This window comes from Macrotis lagotis, chromosome 4 (assembly GCF_037893015.1).
Source record: "Macrotis lagotis isolate mMagLag1 chromosome 4, bilby.v1.9.chrom.fasta, whole genome shotgun sequence".
Classification (NCBI taxonomy): Eukaryota; Metazoa; Chordata; class Mammalia; order Peramelemorphia; family Peramelidae; genus Macrotis; species Macrotis lagotis.
The window spans coordinates 261,384,260-261,400,135 of NC_133661.1; positions in this window are offsets into that span (position 1 = coordinate 261,384,260).

Here is a 15,876-nt window from a genome sequence, read left to right on the forward strand (position 1 = left end):
CAAAACCTTTTTTAAATTACTTTGGTTCTATTGTACCTCACCTATCAATTTGCCACCACTCTCCACAGCTGCTATTCAGAAATTTTTCATCTCCCCCTCAAAGCTTCTCATGGTTGCTCCTTCCCAAACTCTCTTAGATGAGAAGTTTGACCTCATATCTTTCATAAAATATTGAGACTATTCACTATTAAGTTTATCTTCTCCCCTCTTTTTCAATACTTTATCATTCAGGTGCATCAGTCACTTTTTCCTTCTTAAATCATGTTTCATATGATAAAATGATCTTACTACTTACCAAGACTAACTCCTTGAGGATAGGGAATTATTGATGATTGAATGCTTTCAGATTTATGGTAGGTGAGGAAGAGAGAGGAATAGTTCTAATTGTGTTAGCTAGGTTCACTTTCAAGTCATTTTTCCTAAATTCTTTCCTTTAAAAGCTGCTATGTTTTAGATTCAATGAAAGTTTGGATAAAAATTAAGGAAATAAACTTTCCTATGTTATGTCTATAATGCTTTAGCTAATCTCTTCCAGTGATTTCAGCAAATTCTTACCTTGTTTGTCCGAAGAAATTAGCCCAAAATAAAATCCCAGAACTGAGTAATTTCTTCAACTGTAAAATGAGAATAATACTAACACATATCTCTCAGGATTGTTTTGTGGATCAAATGAGACAATATTTGTAAAGTGTTTAGCACAGAGTCTAGCACATAAGATATGAATGCTTATTTTATTCCCTTCCCCTCCCCTCCCCTCCCCTTCCCTTCCCTTCCCTCCCCTCCCCTCCCCTTCCCTTCCCTCCCCTCCTCTCCACTCCCCCACTCCCCTCCCCTCCCCTCCCTTCCCCTCCCCTCCCCTTCCTTCCCCTTCCCTCCCCTCCCCTCCCCTCCCCTCCCCTCCCCTCCCCTCCCCTTCCCTTCCCTTCCCTTCCCTTCCCTTCCCTTCCCTTCCCTTCCCTTCCCTTCCCTTCCCTTCCCTTCCCTTCCCTTCCCGTCTTCTTTAGTCTATCGTGGAGAACTTAATTTGACAAGTCACTTAACCTGTCTGGGCCTCATTTTTCTTTTTTGTCAAATGAAGAGATTGGATTAGATGATTTCTAAGGTTCCTTCCAGCTCTAAATGAAGGTTATCAACCAGAAAATTGCTTAAAGTAGTGGAGAAAGTATCCACTTTTTCCTTAGGGATGAAAAAAAGTTTATCAACCTGTCACCACTTATACCCTTTACTATTTTCAGTATTAATTGTGGACCACTGGGAAAAAATGTGTCCTTTTGTTATCAGAGTTTGATCAACATCATACCTCCAAGTTCTGGAAGAAAAATATCCAACAATGTGTAATGGTATACACCAATAATTTGCTGCTACCTGGGAGACTGAAGCTGGCAGACTTCTTGAGCTTAGGACTTCTGTAGTGTGGACAAAGTGCATCAAGTTCAAAAGACATTCAAAAACCAACAGTAACTTGATAAACATGAGGGAGGAGAATAAACTTGTCTAAGGATAGGGAAAAAAGAGGAGATAAAAATTCCCTTGCCAATACCACTACTGGGTCTATACCCTAAAAGGGTAAAAACATCACCTGTACAAAAATATTCATAGCAGCTCTGTTTGTGGTAGCAAAGAATTGGAAATTGAGTGAATGTCCATCAACTGGGGAATGGCTTAATAAACTGTGGTATATGTATGTCATGGAACACTATTGTTCTATTAGAAACCAGGAGGGATAGGAATTCAGGGAAACCTGGAAGGATTTGCATGAACTGATGCTGAGTGAGATGAGCAGAACCGGAAGAACACTGTACACCCTAAAAGCAACATGGGAGTGATAATCAACCTTAATGGACTTGTTCATACCAACAGGGCAACAACCAGGCACAAATTTGGTATATTTGCAATGGAGAATGCCATCTGTATCCTGAGAAAGAATTCTGGAGTTTGAACAAAGATCAAAGACTAATTTCTAAAAAAGATATCTGCTTTATCTCATGCTTTGTTTCTTCCTTGAGGATATGATTTCTCTCTCATCACATTCAACTTAGATTAATACATACCATGAAAACAATGTATTGTCTTCTGTGGGGGGTGAGGGGAGGGAAGCAAGATTAGAGGAAAATTGTAAAATTCAAAAATTCAAAAAAAATTCCCTTACCAATCAGTAATGGGATCTGACCTATAAGTGACTGTTTTACTTACAACCTGGGCAAGAAGGGAGGAAGGAAAGAAGGAAGGAAGGAAGGAAGAAAGAAAGAAAGAAAGAAAGAAAGAAAGAAAGAAAGAAAGAAAGAAAGAAAGAAAGAAAGAAAGAGAAAGGAAGGAAGAAAGAGGAAGGAAGAAAGAAAGGAAGGAAGGAAGAGAGGGAGAAAGAAAGAGAAAAAGAGATGGAGAGGAAGAGAGAAAGGACAGAATGAAGGAAGATGAAAAAACAAGGAAGGAAGAAAGGAAGGAAGGAAGGAGGAAGAAAGGAAGAAAGAAAGGAAGGAAAGAAGGAAGGAAGGAAGAAAAGAAGAAGAAAGAAAAAGAGAAAAAAGAAAGAGGAGGTGGCTAGGTGGCACAGTGGATAAAGCACTGGCCCTGGAATCAGGAGTACCTGGGTTCAAATCTGGTCTCAGACACTTAATAATTACCTAGCTGTGTGGCCTTTGGCAAGCCACTTAACCCCATTTGCCTTGCAAAATACCTAAAAACAAAAATAAAAATAAAAAAACGAAAGAGAGAGTGAGAGAAAGGAAGGAAGGATGGAAGGAAGAAAGAAAGAAGAAGAAAGAAAAAGGAAGGAAGGAAGGAAGAAAGCAGGGAAGGATGGCAAGGAAGAATAAAAGGAAGGAATAAAGGAAAGAAAAGGAAGGAAAAAGGGAGGGAAAGGAGAAATACTTTTCTTGATCAGTCATTTTAAGTCACATCCCACTCTTCTTGACCCTATTTAGAATTTTCTTGGTGAAGATACTGGTGTGATTTGCCATTTCCTTCTCCAGTTTGTTTACAAATAAGGAAAGTGAGACACACAGGGTTAAGTGACTTGCCTAGTTAAGTGTCTGGAATGGATTTGACTCAGGAAGATGAGTCTTCCTGATGCCAGGTCTGGCATTCTATCTACTGCACTACTAGTGCTCCATCCATCCAATCCATCCATCCATCCATCCATCCATCCATCCATCCATCCATCCAATCCATCCATCCATCCAATTATACATGCATACATATGTGTTTACATATATTGTGTGTCTACATAGAAGCCATACACACATATACTTATATTTATTGTAAAATCAGTTGTTCAGTCAGGCTAAACTTGATTGGTATGGAGTGGATCTGAGGATCCTGAGACAAATTAAGTTCCCTAGAGTGTTCATTGCTGCAACAAAAGTCTGAAGCAAGAAACAGGAAAGAGGCACATTTTAGCAAACTGGATGGGAGATTACAGAACTGTTCTGATCATTTTCCTTCTTTCTGTCTCAGGTCCTAATTAAATAAAGTGGACTCATCTGAGCCAAGAAAATTATAAATCTGTGGCTATAAACTCCTCCTTTTGCTTTCTTTCCCCACTGAAGTCCTTAGTCATCTTGATGTAAGCACCTGTGAGCTGGAGATGAGGGATCTAGTTAAAGGAAAAAATACTTTCCAACTATATACTGCAGATTTTTATGGTGATGGGGGTCTCATAAACATTCAATATGTCTCTTATATATCAGAGTCATAAAGTACAGTAAATATACAGACAGTTCATTTATGTTTGCTCTGAGAAGCATGCCTTAAAACTAGAATTTCAAAGCAGTCTCCTATAGGACATGTAATTACACATGGGATTCTGGGCACCATGAGGCCTGACAGAGCCTCAGCCAATGTATGTACTTTTGTATACTAAATACCCACAAGGCAGGAATTCATAGCATACTAACTTACTCTAGTCCTAATAAAAATCATAAGCACCTCGGACAGCTGTAGAATAAGGGCTTCATTTATAGAAGGAGAGTATGATATAAAGTGATACTCCATTGCAAAGAAACAGCTTAGAAAAGTAAATGCAGGATGATAGCAACTAATTTGGAGTGTTTCTCCTCAATTCTATGTTATTCTATAGGGATAAAACTGACCAATGAGTTTGCTTTCCTTATGCTTCCATATTAGCAGTAATCAAATTCATCTCTACCTTACTAAAGAGATCTAGAGAAGCAATGCATTTCAAAAGGACTGCTGGTCCACTTTCTTGGATTTTTTGCATTTACTACTTATTTCTTATTATATTTTAAGATGAACAGAACAAATAAATTCATATAAATATTACTTTGAAATAATGCTGCAACTAATTGACCCTTCTTGAAAGGGCAAGGTAACTGGCAGTAAGTCGATATCTAAGACATCTCCCTGTTTTTAGAATGAGGATATTCTTTCCCTCATTCCAATGATAATTTCTCCTCCATTCTTTGTAATTAACAGTTTTGTCAGGTTAAGTGATTCCTATGAGATTATATAGAAAACTGCTGGTGGGAGTGGGTAGAGGAATAAAAGGGGGAGGAAGAATAAATTCTGCTACTCAGTAGTAGAAATAACTGCCTTCAGCATGCTGTAATTCAGCAACCATACTACCCATCCCAGAATGAAAGAAAGTCACCTCTTAATGGAATATACAAAGCCATGCTGTGGGTGGGTCAGTGACTATTCTATCTTTTTTGAGAGCAACTGGATTGATGTCAGATGGAGGCAATTTTTTTTGGGGGGGGGGGATTATGCACTGTCCTCATGAATGTTTCAGAGAGACCAAACAACTGGGAGGTCTGGAGTAGTGACAAGAGCCCTGGATGTGGATTCTGGAGACTCCTGGATTTGAAGGCTAACTCTGATCCTTACAAAGTAGTAAATGACCATGAGTAAAGTTACTTAGCTTCTCTTGGGTCTCAGTTTCCTCAGTCATAAAACGGGAATAGTAAAACCCATAGAATCTAACTCATAAGGCTGTTGCAAAGATCAAGTGAAATAATGTTTGTAAGCACTTGTATGGGTGTTTCTCCCTCACCTTCCAAAAATGAATTCAGTTTTAAGCTAACAAAAACTTAAAAAAACTAAAACTTGTGTGACATCTTTTATAAGTGTCATAGGATCTTAGATACAGATCTGAAAAGAGCTTCAGAGGCAATTTAACTTACCCCTAACAATTTTACAGATGAGGAAACCAGTGGAAGGAGACATGGTTAAAAATGGTTTTAAAAAAAAAGATCTGGAGCTTTTAGTGGACCATAAACTCATTCTAAGTCATTGTTTGTTTTGGCAGACAAAAAAGCTAATGCACTCTAAGCAATGCAGCCAATAGCTTCCAAAAATTAGGAGAGGGTAGTCCCTTTGTGCTCTGCCCTGGCTGAAATACTTTGTTCAAGTCTGGGTACCACAATTTAAGGACATGATAAACTTGAAAGGGTCCAGATGAGGTCCAGATGAGGAATCTGGGTCTTATGAGAATCAGTTGAGGGAACAAAGGATGCTAATCTTGAGCCTGGGACAAAAACCACATATATACATGCATTCATGCATACATACATTATATATGTAGGTATTCAGAGGAGTAAAGAAAGAATTGACAACAGGGAAAAACTTCCTAACAATTTATTCAACAGTGGACAAAGCTATCTTGGAAGGTGGCATTGCAATTCACATGATATCAGAGGTCTTCAAGTAGGGGCTGGCTGATCATCGTTGGCTATATTGCAGTGGTGGGGAGGTGAGGAGAGGGGAATCCTTGGGGATTATGGATTGGATCAGATGTCTACCAAAGGCTGTGATTGTGTGACTGGGATAGTTGAATTGCACAATGGTTGGAATCTTTGACCCTTGAATCAGGAAGACCTGAATTCGAATTTGGTCTCAGTTACTTATTAGCTACTTGGTCCTAGGCAAGTTATTTGATCTCTCTCTGTGCCTCAATTTCCTCAATAATGATAATAATAGTACATATGTAAACAGGTTGTTGTAAGATTCAAATGAGATAATATTTGTAAAGTACTTTACAAACTTTAAGGTGTTACATAAATACTTTTGTTGTTCAGTCATTTTTAGTCATGACCAACTCTTCTTGACCTAATTTGGATTTTCTTGGCAAAAATCTTGGAGTAGTTTGCCTTTCATTCTCCAGTTAATTTTACAGATGAGGAAACTGAGGCAAGCTGAGCTAAGTGATTTGTCCAAGGTCCCAGCAAGGAAGTGTCTAAGGCCAGATTGGAACTCACAAAGATGAATCTTCCTGATTCCAGGTCCAGCTCTCTATCCACCTCATCACTTAGCTACTCTATATAAATTCTAGCTATTATAATTATTATTATGAGCCCAGAGCTGCAATACACATACTATTGTGCTTCTTATAACAGTACTGGCAAGGAATGATTCCAAAATTGGAGACACCTACCAAGAACACCAACATTCAACGGTCCCCATATGGATAAACAGACATGGTCTCTTAGCAACTCAGTTAGAATAACATAGTCATTATATTATAGTTCAAGATACAGCAGAAATCACCTAGGGGAGTTGGGGCTGATGGGGAATGCTGTCAATGTCAGCTTTCTACCCACAAATAGCATGCTAACTATTTCACATGTTCCATGTATTTTCTAAAACGCTGCCACAAGTGAAAACTTAAAGTTTTTGCCATGAGTTTGGTGCTATTTAGCACGTAAGAGCATATAAGAGACTTTGCATGCCAAACATTTTTTTAAAACCACATACACAAGTGCTGAGCCCAAGAAGCTGGGGTGTTCCACCCACACCCTTTCCACTAAGGGGCCCTTCTCAACTCTGAACCCAAGTATATCATCTGGATGAGGTTCAGTCCTGGGGCAAACCTGGCCTCTTGCAAGGGGAGTTAGGCTCTCTTTACTTCACTCAATTTATTTCATTACATACTCCCTCTCCAAGGGCCTCAGGGAAGAATTACTTATAGTTAAGGTTTGGGCTCAAATCTAGCATTTCCACAAAAGAAGGAATAGAAGAAATCTCAATAGAGTTATCCCTTCTACATCTCAAGGGTTAAGGGGCTGTCTCCCATCCCATCTGTGATCTGAAATATGCATAAAAAATTGGCCTTCACTTCATACTAGAGGATAAGTCTGATTTTTTTCTTTTTCTTTTATCTTAGTTTACAGTATCTTATGGTAAAATTTGGGAATATTTATGGTATTAAAAGATAAAATATGCTTATATTATACAAAACAATACATATATTTTATGTACTTATGAGTTTCTAAACTTTTTCTGTGTCATCTGTTGGTCTCTGCAGCTTCTACAAAATTCTCCCCAAAATTCCCTTTCAATTTCTTATGCCAATCCATAATATATAGAAAATGCAATGGGGAAAGTTATGATGTAGAAGGGATAATTGTATACACACATTGATAAAATTGGAAGAATTGGCAGCTTGTGACCACTGTTCCAATATGCTAAAAAGTTGAGTTGTGAACATTGGAATATTGTTAGTATATAGAATATGAAGCAATATTAAGGGCATTAAGCATTTTATTTTTCACTTCTGCTTTTCATTGTCTTCCTCAAAGTCCAAGTCTCCAGCAACCCAGGCTAGAGATGGACTTCATCCTTTCATTGATGAAGAAGTGCTTGAGTGGTAGCTATGGCCTCTTTCTGAAATCTAGAGCTAACCTAGCCTGAAGGATCAGGATTTCCAAACCTCTTAAATTCACAGCAGTGATCTCCAGTCCTATATACATCCATTGCAGAATTCATATGTATTCACATAGGATCAGGAAAGATGAGAAACAAGAGGCAGCTCCAAACCCAGGATAAACTTCACTTGGGCAAGGCACATCCTCATGACTGGGTTGCAGGTAACTGTGATGGGAGATAGAGTGAGCTGCTATTCCCATCATACTTCTTGGGAAACAACTTTAAATAACTGAGTCACTCTTTTTAAAAGTTCACTGAATTATACACTCTTCCTTTTCAATCAATAATAAACCAACAAATATTTAATATTAAACTCCTACTTTGAACTAGGCACTGTGCTGACTTTTGGGGATACCAAGAGGCAAAAGACAGAATTTGCCCTCAAGGAACTTACAGTCTAATGGAAAAGACAATATGCAAACATATATACAAAGGAAGCTATATGTAGAATCAATAGGAAATAATTAACAGAGGAAAGGCACTAGAATTGAGATGATGGGGAAGGCTTCCAGTAAAAGAAGGAATTTTAATTTGCACTTAAAGGAAGTTAATGGGATCAGAAAGTGAGTCAGAGGAGAGCGTGGATTCTAAGCATGGGGATGTACAAGAGAAAATGCCCAGAGATCAGAGATAGAGTGCCTCTGGATAGGCAATAATATTTTGGGAAATAAGATATAAAAAGACTAGAAAAGTAGGTGGCTAGGTTATGAAAGGTTTTGAATGCCAGTCATACAGAGTGTTATGTATTTGCTCCTGAAGGCAATAGGAAACCTCTCTGAAGTTTGTTGAATAGAAGTATAATATAATTGGACCTGTGTTTTAGGAAAATCACTTAAGTAGCTGAATGGAAGATGAATTGGAGTGGGGAGAGACTTAAGGCAGGCAGATCCATCATCAAGTTCTTGCACTTGTGTAGTCCCAATGTAATAAGGGACTACCCCGGAGTGTGAGAAAAGAGAAGAGGGATATAGTCTAGAGATGTCACAAAGGTGAGACTGATAGGCCTTGGCAATATCTTGGATGTGGATGTTGAGGATGGTGAAGAAGCCAAGATGACACCTTGTGAACCTGAGGATTGTGAACCTGAGAATCTGAGAAAGTGTACTCTCCAGCAATAAGGGAAGGTAGGAGGGAAGGGAGAGTTTAGACAGAAAGACAAAGACTTCTATTTTACACAAATTGAATTTAAGATGTCTACTGTACATCTAGTTTGAGGTGTCTGAAAGGCAGTTGGTTAGGTCAATCTCTTTTGAGTGGCCATTAATCTTATGGCAGCTAGGTGACCCAGTGGATAAAGCATCAATCCTGGAGTCAGGAGGATGTGAGTTCAAATCCAGCCTCAGATATTTAACAATTACTTAGCTATGTGACCTTGGGTATTGCCTTACAAAAAAACAGAGAGAGGGAGGGAGGGAGGGAGGGAGGAAGAGAGAGAGAGAATGAGAGAGAGAGAGAGAGAGAGAGAGAGAGAAAGAGAGAAAAGAAGTAGTAGTAGTAGTAGTAGTAGTAGTAGTAGTAGTAGTAGTAGTAGTTAGCCTTGAGAGGATCAAGCAAGAGTTTTTCTTCGTTTGTTTTCCAGAGTAGTGGAGTGATAATCATGTTTCTAAGTAATAGAGTAAGCCAATAGACAGTAGTCAATAAAGGATTTACTTTATCATCTCTAGTACGTCAGTGCTGAGTCATAGATGGTTCAAAGATGGTTCATGGGCTTATCATTCCTCAGTGCTGAGTCATACATTCATGTAAAGTGTTCCATGAAACAAAAGACCAAAGTAATACAACAATGATCATTCACATCAAATAACAGCAACCCTTCTTGTAACCTGATAACCTATTTCCAATGTTCAGTTAATTAGCACATTTCATCTTGAGCCTAATGGATTCAATTTTCAATTATATGCAGCTAATTTCCATGTCTCTTCTGAGTTTCAACCTTACATCATCAACTACCTTTTGGATATCTCAAATGGAAAGCTTCTGAATATGGACTCATTATATTTGAAACAGAGTTCAACTTTCTCTTCAACTTGGCTATTTTTGTCAAGGATATCACTAACCTTCCAATCACCTAGATTTGCAATCTCAGTATCATTTTCAACTCCTCACTTTTTCTCATCACATATATTCAGTCCATGACCAAACCTTGACATTTCTATCTTTATAATATCTCTCATATACATCCATGGCTCTCTACTTAAATAGTCACAACTTTAGTTCAGACATTCATTACATTCAATCTATCTCTATCTGTGTATGTGTCTGTGTATATATAATCTACCTAGGTTTTTTTTTCTTCATACTTTCTTCTTCCATTAGAAGGTGAACTTGAGGACAGGGGCTGTTTTCATCTTTTTTTTAAAATCCCCAATGTGCATAACTTCCTCTATCTTAATAAATGCTTAATAAAAGACTGACAGCCTAACAGTCAACTCTTCTTCTCTCCTATTTGACTAATTAATTCCCAGCACAGTCTTCATTCTGACCCTTGATGTCCTTTTCAGGGAAACTGAAGATAAAGCATTCAAATTGTTTTCATTGCCCTACTGGCTCTAAGTTCAAACCTATGGCCCCTCTTCCCCTAACCTTCATATAATTTCTGCTGAGAGACTCTCAGTTTCTCCTAGTATGAGAGAAAAACAACACTTTCTTGGGCTGTCTTTCAGAAACTGCCACAAGGAATTAAAATTCTTTCTTTGAGTGCAAAGGAAGTAGTCTCCCTAAACTTCAGTCAATCAATAGACTTTTACTAAGTACTTTTTAGGGCAGTTAGTAAAGTGAATATTGAACCAGCCTGACCTCTGATATTTAATAGCTCTGTGACCCTGGGCAAGTCACTTAACTCTGACACAGTTTTCTCATTTGTGAAATGAGTTGAAAATGGAAAACCACTCCAGAATCTTTGTTGAGAAAACCCCCAATGAAATCACAAATAATCATAGTAACAACAAAAAAGCACCAAGAATTGTACTAAATGCTTTCAAATATTCATAAAATTAGGTTAGTCCTTTTTCATTCTTCCTTCATATGCTTTGTCAAGTATAATTAAGTCAAATCAATCAAAGATACAGAAATATTTTCAACATTTTCTATATAATTGCATCATGTATCTTTAGAATTAAGTTAGGTATTTCATGATTTCATTGAATGACAATGGAGCTTCGGGGGGGAGGAGGTCGATGGAGAAGGGGAGAAATGATGGTTGGGAAATTGTTGATGCTGTTTATTTTTGAAGAGGACTAAAGGTACCATGCATGGGTGATGTCTTGACTGTCACTTGAATTGAATTTAAGTGAGCAGAGTTACACAAAGTCCTCAGTCTCTCTTTCTCTCTTCCAGAGTAATCACAGTTCAGTGACAAGACAAAACTTAGAGCAATTGGTGATGAGCCAGGATGCAATGAATGGCCTTGGCATCTTTGGTGCCAAGTTCTAAGTTCTCCACACCACTTACTTCAATCACCTGTCTGGCTGTTGGAACAATTATTCTCGTCTGTCCATTCTGCTAGGAAAAGTCTTCACATACTTGGGGTAGACATTCCCCTAATTCAACAGATTTGAATTCTATTGGTTACCACTAACCTAGATAAGCCCCTTTGCTGTGACAGTTTTCCTAGGGTATGGTCACTATACATGCTTCAGATTCTTGGAGCCACAGGTTAGAGATGAATGAATGATGTGGACACCAAAGGGGGATGAGAAGGCCTGAAAAGGACTGAGTAAGCCCCCACACCAGAGGTGCTATTTCTTCCTTAATAGTCCATACACCTAGGGAGAAAGTAAATGGATATATAATCAAGAGACTTCAAGTTGTATGAATGGAATCATTTTAGATAAATGCTGAGGTCTCCTGTTGAGAATGAGTTGCGAGGAAAAGGACATGAAATTGAAAGTCAAGGGAACAGACATTATAAAGCATTCACTGTGGGTGATGTGATTGAAAATCAATTTGAGAGAAATAAATTAAAAATTTCCATATAGCTCTGAGAATTCAGTTGAAGTTAGGTAGAATAAATCATATATCCTCCATCTTGAAATGCTACTATTACAATCTTCACTTTAGATTCACATTAAATTAAGATTGAGTTTGGTCACCATCACATCCTGAAATTCAATTTTGTATTTGTTACTAGAAATTTTTCTCAAGGCTTTTCCTTTCCCCTCTGTTTAATAAAATAACTCTCTTTGCTGAAGAGAGAGAGACAACCAGAGAGACAACCAAACAGATAGACGAGACAGACAGAAAGAGGTAATTTAGATGATGAATTCAAACAATATATTATTCACTCTAATGTAGAGACATGATTCTAGCTTAAAGGATTATCATAGAAATACAAATAAGAATTATGTGCATGATGATATGCTTTAAGTTTTGTCTTCTCACTGATGATACAGGTGGTACTGAGTGGTCAAACTCTTTAATCTGAACTGAAAAGGAATTCTCTATCACTTCCATTTTTCTTCTTCTTCTTTTTTTTAGGTTTTTTGCAAGGCAGTAGGGTTAAGTGGCTTGCCCAAGACCACACAGCTAGGTAATTATTGTGTCTGAGGCTATATTTGAATTCAGGTACTCCTGACTCCAGGGCCGGTGCTCTATCCACTGCACCACCTAGCTGCCTCTTCACTTCCATTTTTATGGGGACAATGATTTTTACCTGGCTACCTTGCTTCATTAACCACTTCTAGGCTTTCTCTCATCTCACCTAGGTTTCATTTAAAAAAGTCTGGCTCATAAAATGTTTCTGTCTTTTTCTCCAAGGCATTTACACCTCAGTTAAATATGTGACTCATGAATCTCCAGCCAGATTGTTCTGCCAACTTCATCTTAGATGTTGAAATCTTTAATAATTTAAATTTTGGGGTTTCCTCTATCCATCTCAGGCTCCTGCATAGAGTCAAGTAAGCTGAACTGGCACAGATTTGAATAACTATCCAAATGAACGATGAGAAAAACCTAAAAATATTGCATAAAAAAATAGTTCTAAATGTGGCCACACAGGTTGTAGTCACAAGAAGAGAGGAAAAGAAAAAAAAAAACTGTAACTGGTTTTCCCCTCATTTTTTTCTTTGTTGAGAAATAGGTAAAAGCAAAAGAGTAGATGAGGCTAAAGTGAATAAGAAGAGAAAGCTTTAAACTAGTCTTACCAATAGACACATGATTCTGAAAGTCTTACTGAACTCTAAGAAGGTCTAGACAGTCTTTTCTCCATGAAATCTCCCTGGCTCTCAGGGATCTTTCTTGGCATGGGAAAAAAAATTTGGGCTCACAGCTTAGAAAAATTCAGTAATGAAACCCTGACTGGGATGTTGGCTTGACTCTAGCCTCCATCATTCTTCATCATCCTCAAGGTCAAGTCTTTTAGACACTCTCTCAGTCTTACCAAACTGGAATTTGTGACTCTTCCAAGAGCAGTGAGACTAGAATCCCTCCAGGAGGAACACCACAATTCTCTGTTTAGTTCTCAGACCTCCTATATGCTCAATATTCTCATTGTCTCTTAGAGAAATGATCCAAGTGTTTATGTTTTAGTCCAGACCTGTGATTTCATTAATATAAAGAATTCATGGTGGTGGAGGAAACTCATTATCAATAGGTGTTGCTACTCTTCTGCAATTTATAATCTTAGAGTATTTCCCTGGGGGAACTGAGAGATTAAGTTACTTGACTAGGATTAGACAGCTAGTATATATATATATATATATATATATATATATATATATATATATATATATGAGAGAGTTGAGACTTGAACTTGGGTACATTTAAAGAGTCACAAAGAACAATTCTATGTGCTTTGTAGTTTCACTTACTCACAATCTATTCTTTTTCTTTACTCCTGCAAAACTTGGGACTAAGAAAGAATGTAAGCACAATTTTTTGAAATAATGAATACCATTTGAATTGATTTTCATTCTAGGTAAAATTCTAATTGTCTCAAATTTATTGAATCCTTTTGCCAATTCTTACCATAAAGTTCATTGGCAGTCATTGCAAGGAGCAGAAATAGTGTCCCTTGGGGGGAAAATGAAGATATTAGAACATTTAACAAGCTATTTGTTCAACTCTGTGATTGCAATCACCACATTCCAAAGTGCTCAGATTATCCAATTTCAACCTCACATAGCTAACATATTATCTTTACATTTTCCATATCCTCTGGAGTAGGAAGATACAATGGAATGCAAACAGTCTAACATTTATATGTAGGTCAAAGGTAAGCAAAGAAGGGAGGGAAGTATCTTTATACTGAAAGCTGTAAGAGGATCATTTAAATTTAAATGTCATTGGTTTGGGTTCTTTTGATGCAACTTGTACTTTATAAGAACCTCAAATTTCACTACAGATTGTGGCCAGACTTTGAATGGTGTTGAAGATAAAATTTTCTGTTTCCTTTTTCTGTAATGTAGTGCTACAAACATTAGTGTGAACAGTTGGGAGGAAGTTAGAAGGTAAGTAGACTGTAGATTTGTAGCCTGTATTTCCAGCTGTTCAATCTGGCTTTTAGTTCCCGTTTCCAGGATTATATTTATGTATATACCACTGTGAGGAAAGGAATTATCTAAACACATGACATCTCTTGGGTCTTTCCATTTTGGCTGCATAGTTTCTGTGTTGTTGACAGCTGCTTGTCATATTCCTTTCCCACTTGGGTGGTCTGATTTAAATGAAGAAGAAGATTAGCCAGGATTAGTTTCTACAGGATGGATCTTGGATGTTACTTTCATTGTTCAGAATATTCTGAAAATTTTGTGTTCAGCTCAGTTAGGATTTCTTGTGGATCAGTGGTTGCTAAAGAGTTCTAATGAACATAATTTACAGTTGCCACTGGTGCTTTTGGAGAATTATGGTTGACTCTTGACTCATGTCAGTGGCCATTATTTGGGAATGCAATTACATGATCTGATTGAATGTTGGAAATGGAAGAGAGCTTGAAGATGCCCTAATAACTCATTTATTTTATAGATGAAGAAAATTCTTTATAAATTCAAATAAAAAGACTAACATTTGATCATAAAATACAAAATTATGTTCCATCTCAATATCTTTGTGCTTAAAGGTAAGTGACAGTTTTAGGAACTATGGGGAAAAGAATGCAAAAGATTGTGATAAGTTAGAATTTGTAGTTGTAGTTGAACCCACAAACGTTTTGAATTTGTCTTTATACAAATTTGTGCTTTCCTCTTATTGCTATTGTTCGGTCATTTTCAGTTGTGAAAACCCCATTAAGAGTTTTCTTGGCAAAGGTTTGCCCTTTCTTTCTCTAGCTCATTCTACAGATGAAATTAAGGTAAACAGGGTCAAGTGACTTGCCCAGGGTCACCCAATTAGGAAAATCTGAGCCCAGATATGAATTCAGAAAGATGAGTCAAGAAGACTTCAGACCCAACATTTTATTCAATGAGCCACCTAGTTGGTCATTTCCCTTAGTAGAGGTATTAAGTAAAGATTATATATGGTCATGCGGAGTTGGAACCTTTTGCAAATCTAGGTAGCATTTACCAAGAACATGTTCAAACAAAGGCTCTATTATGCTTCACTTAGCTAAAAACATGAAACTAAAAATAGTTGATGCTGGAAATAAGAGTAAATATATGTTTTCCAGAAGTTTCTTTTGAGTCTTTATTGAGTTCTGTTTCTTGCACAAAAATAAGATTTAATATTAAAATTGGTTGAAAATCTTTTCTATTCATACAAATACTCTACCTTTCCTCTCTAAATCCCTAAATTTTCTTGTATTCACATTTCCCAAATGCCTAACTACTTTTATGAGATAATAGGAACAACCCAATATTATCTCTCCTTAATAATTAAAGCCAGATTGCAGACATCAACTGCAAAGGGGATTCAAAAGCATTTGTGGACTTAGTCTCTGAAATTGTACAGAATTGCTAATGGGGGGCAGGGAAAATTTCCAAAGCCACAGTCCATGTGTTAATGTCTCTGGAAATCCTGAGATGACGGCAATTCTATAGAAATATATCTACTTGTTCCAAGCAATCATCTCATTATAACATTGTTAGGACATTTTAACCAAATTCCATCATGATGCCACAAAACCTTATTCACTATAACACCATTTGACTGATTATACTAGAGAGAAGAAAATAGCCTATCAGACTATCTGGCCTTTGGAAGATTGTTCTAACAAACCCCATATTTGGGTTACCAATTAACAGCCTTAGGTGGTATATGCCTGTGTAAATCAATGCTTTCAAA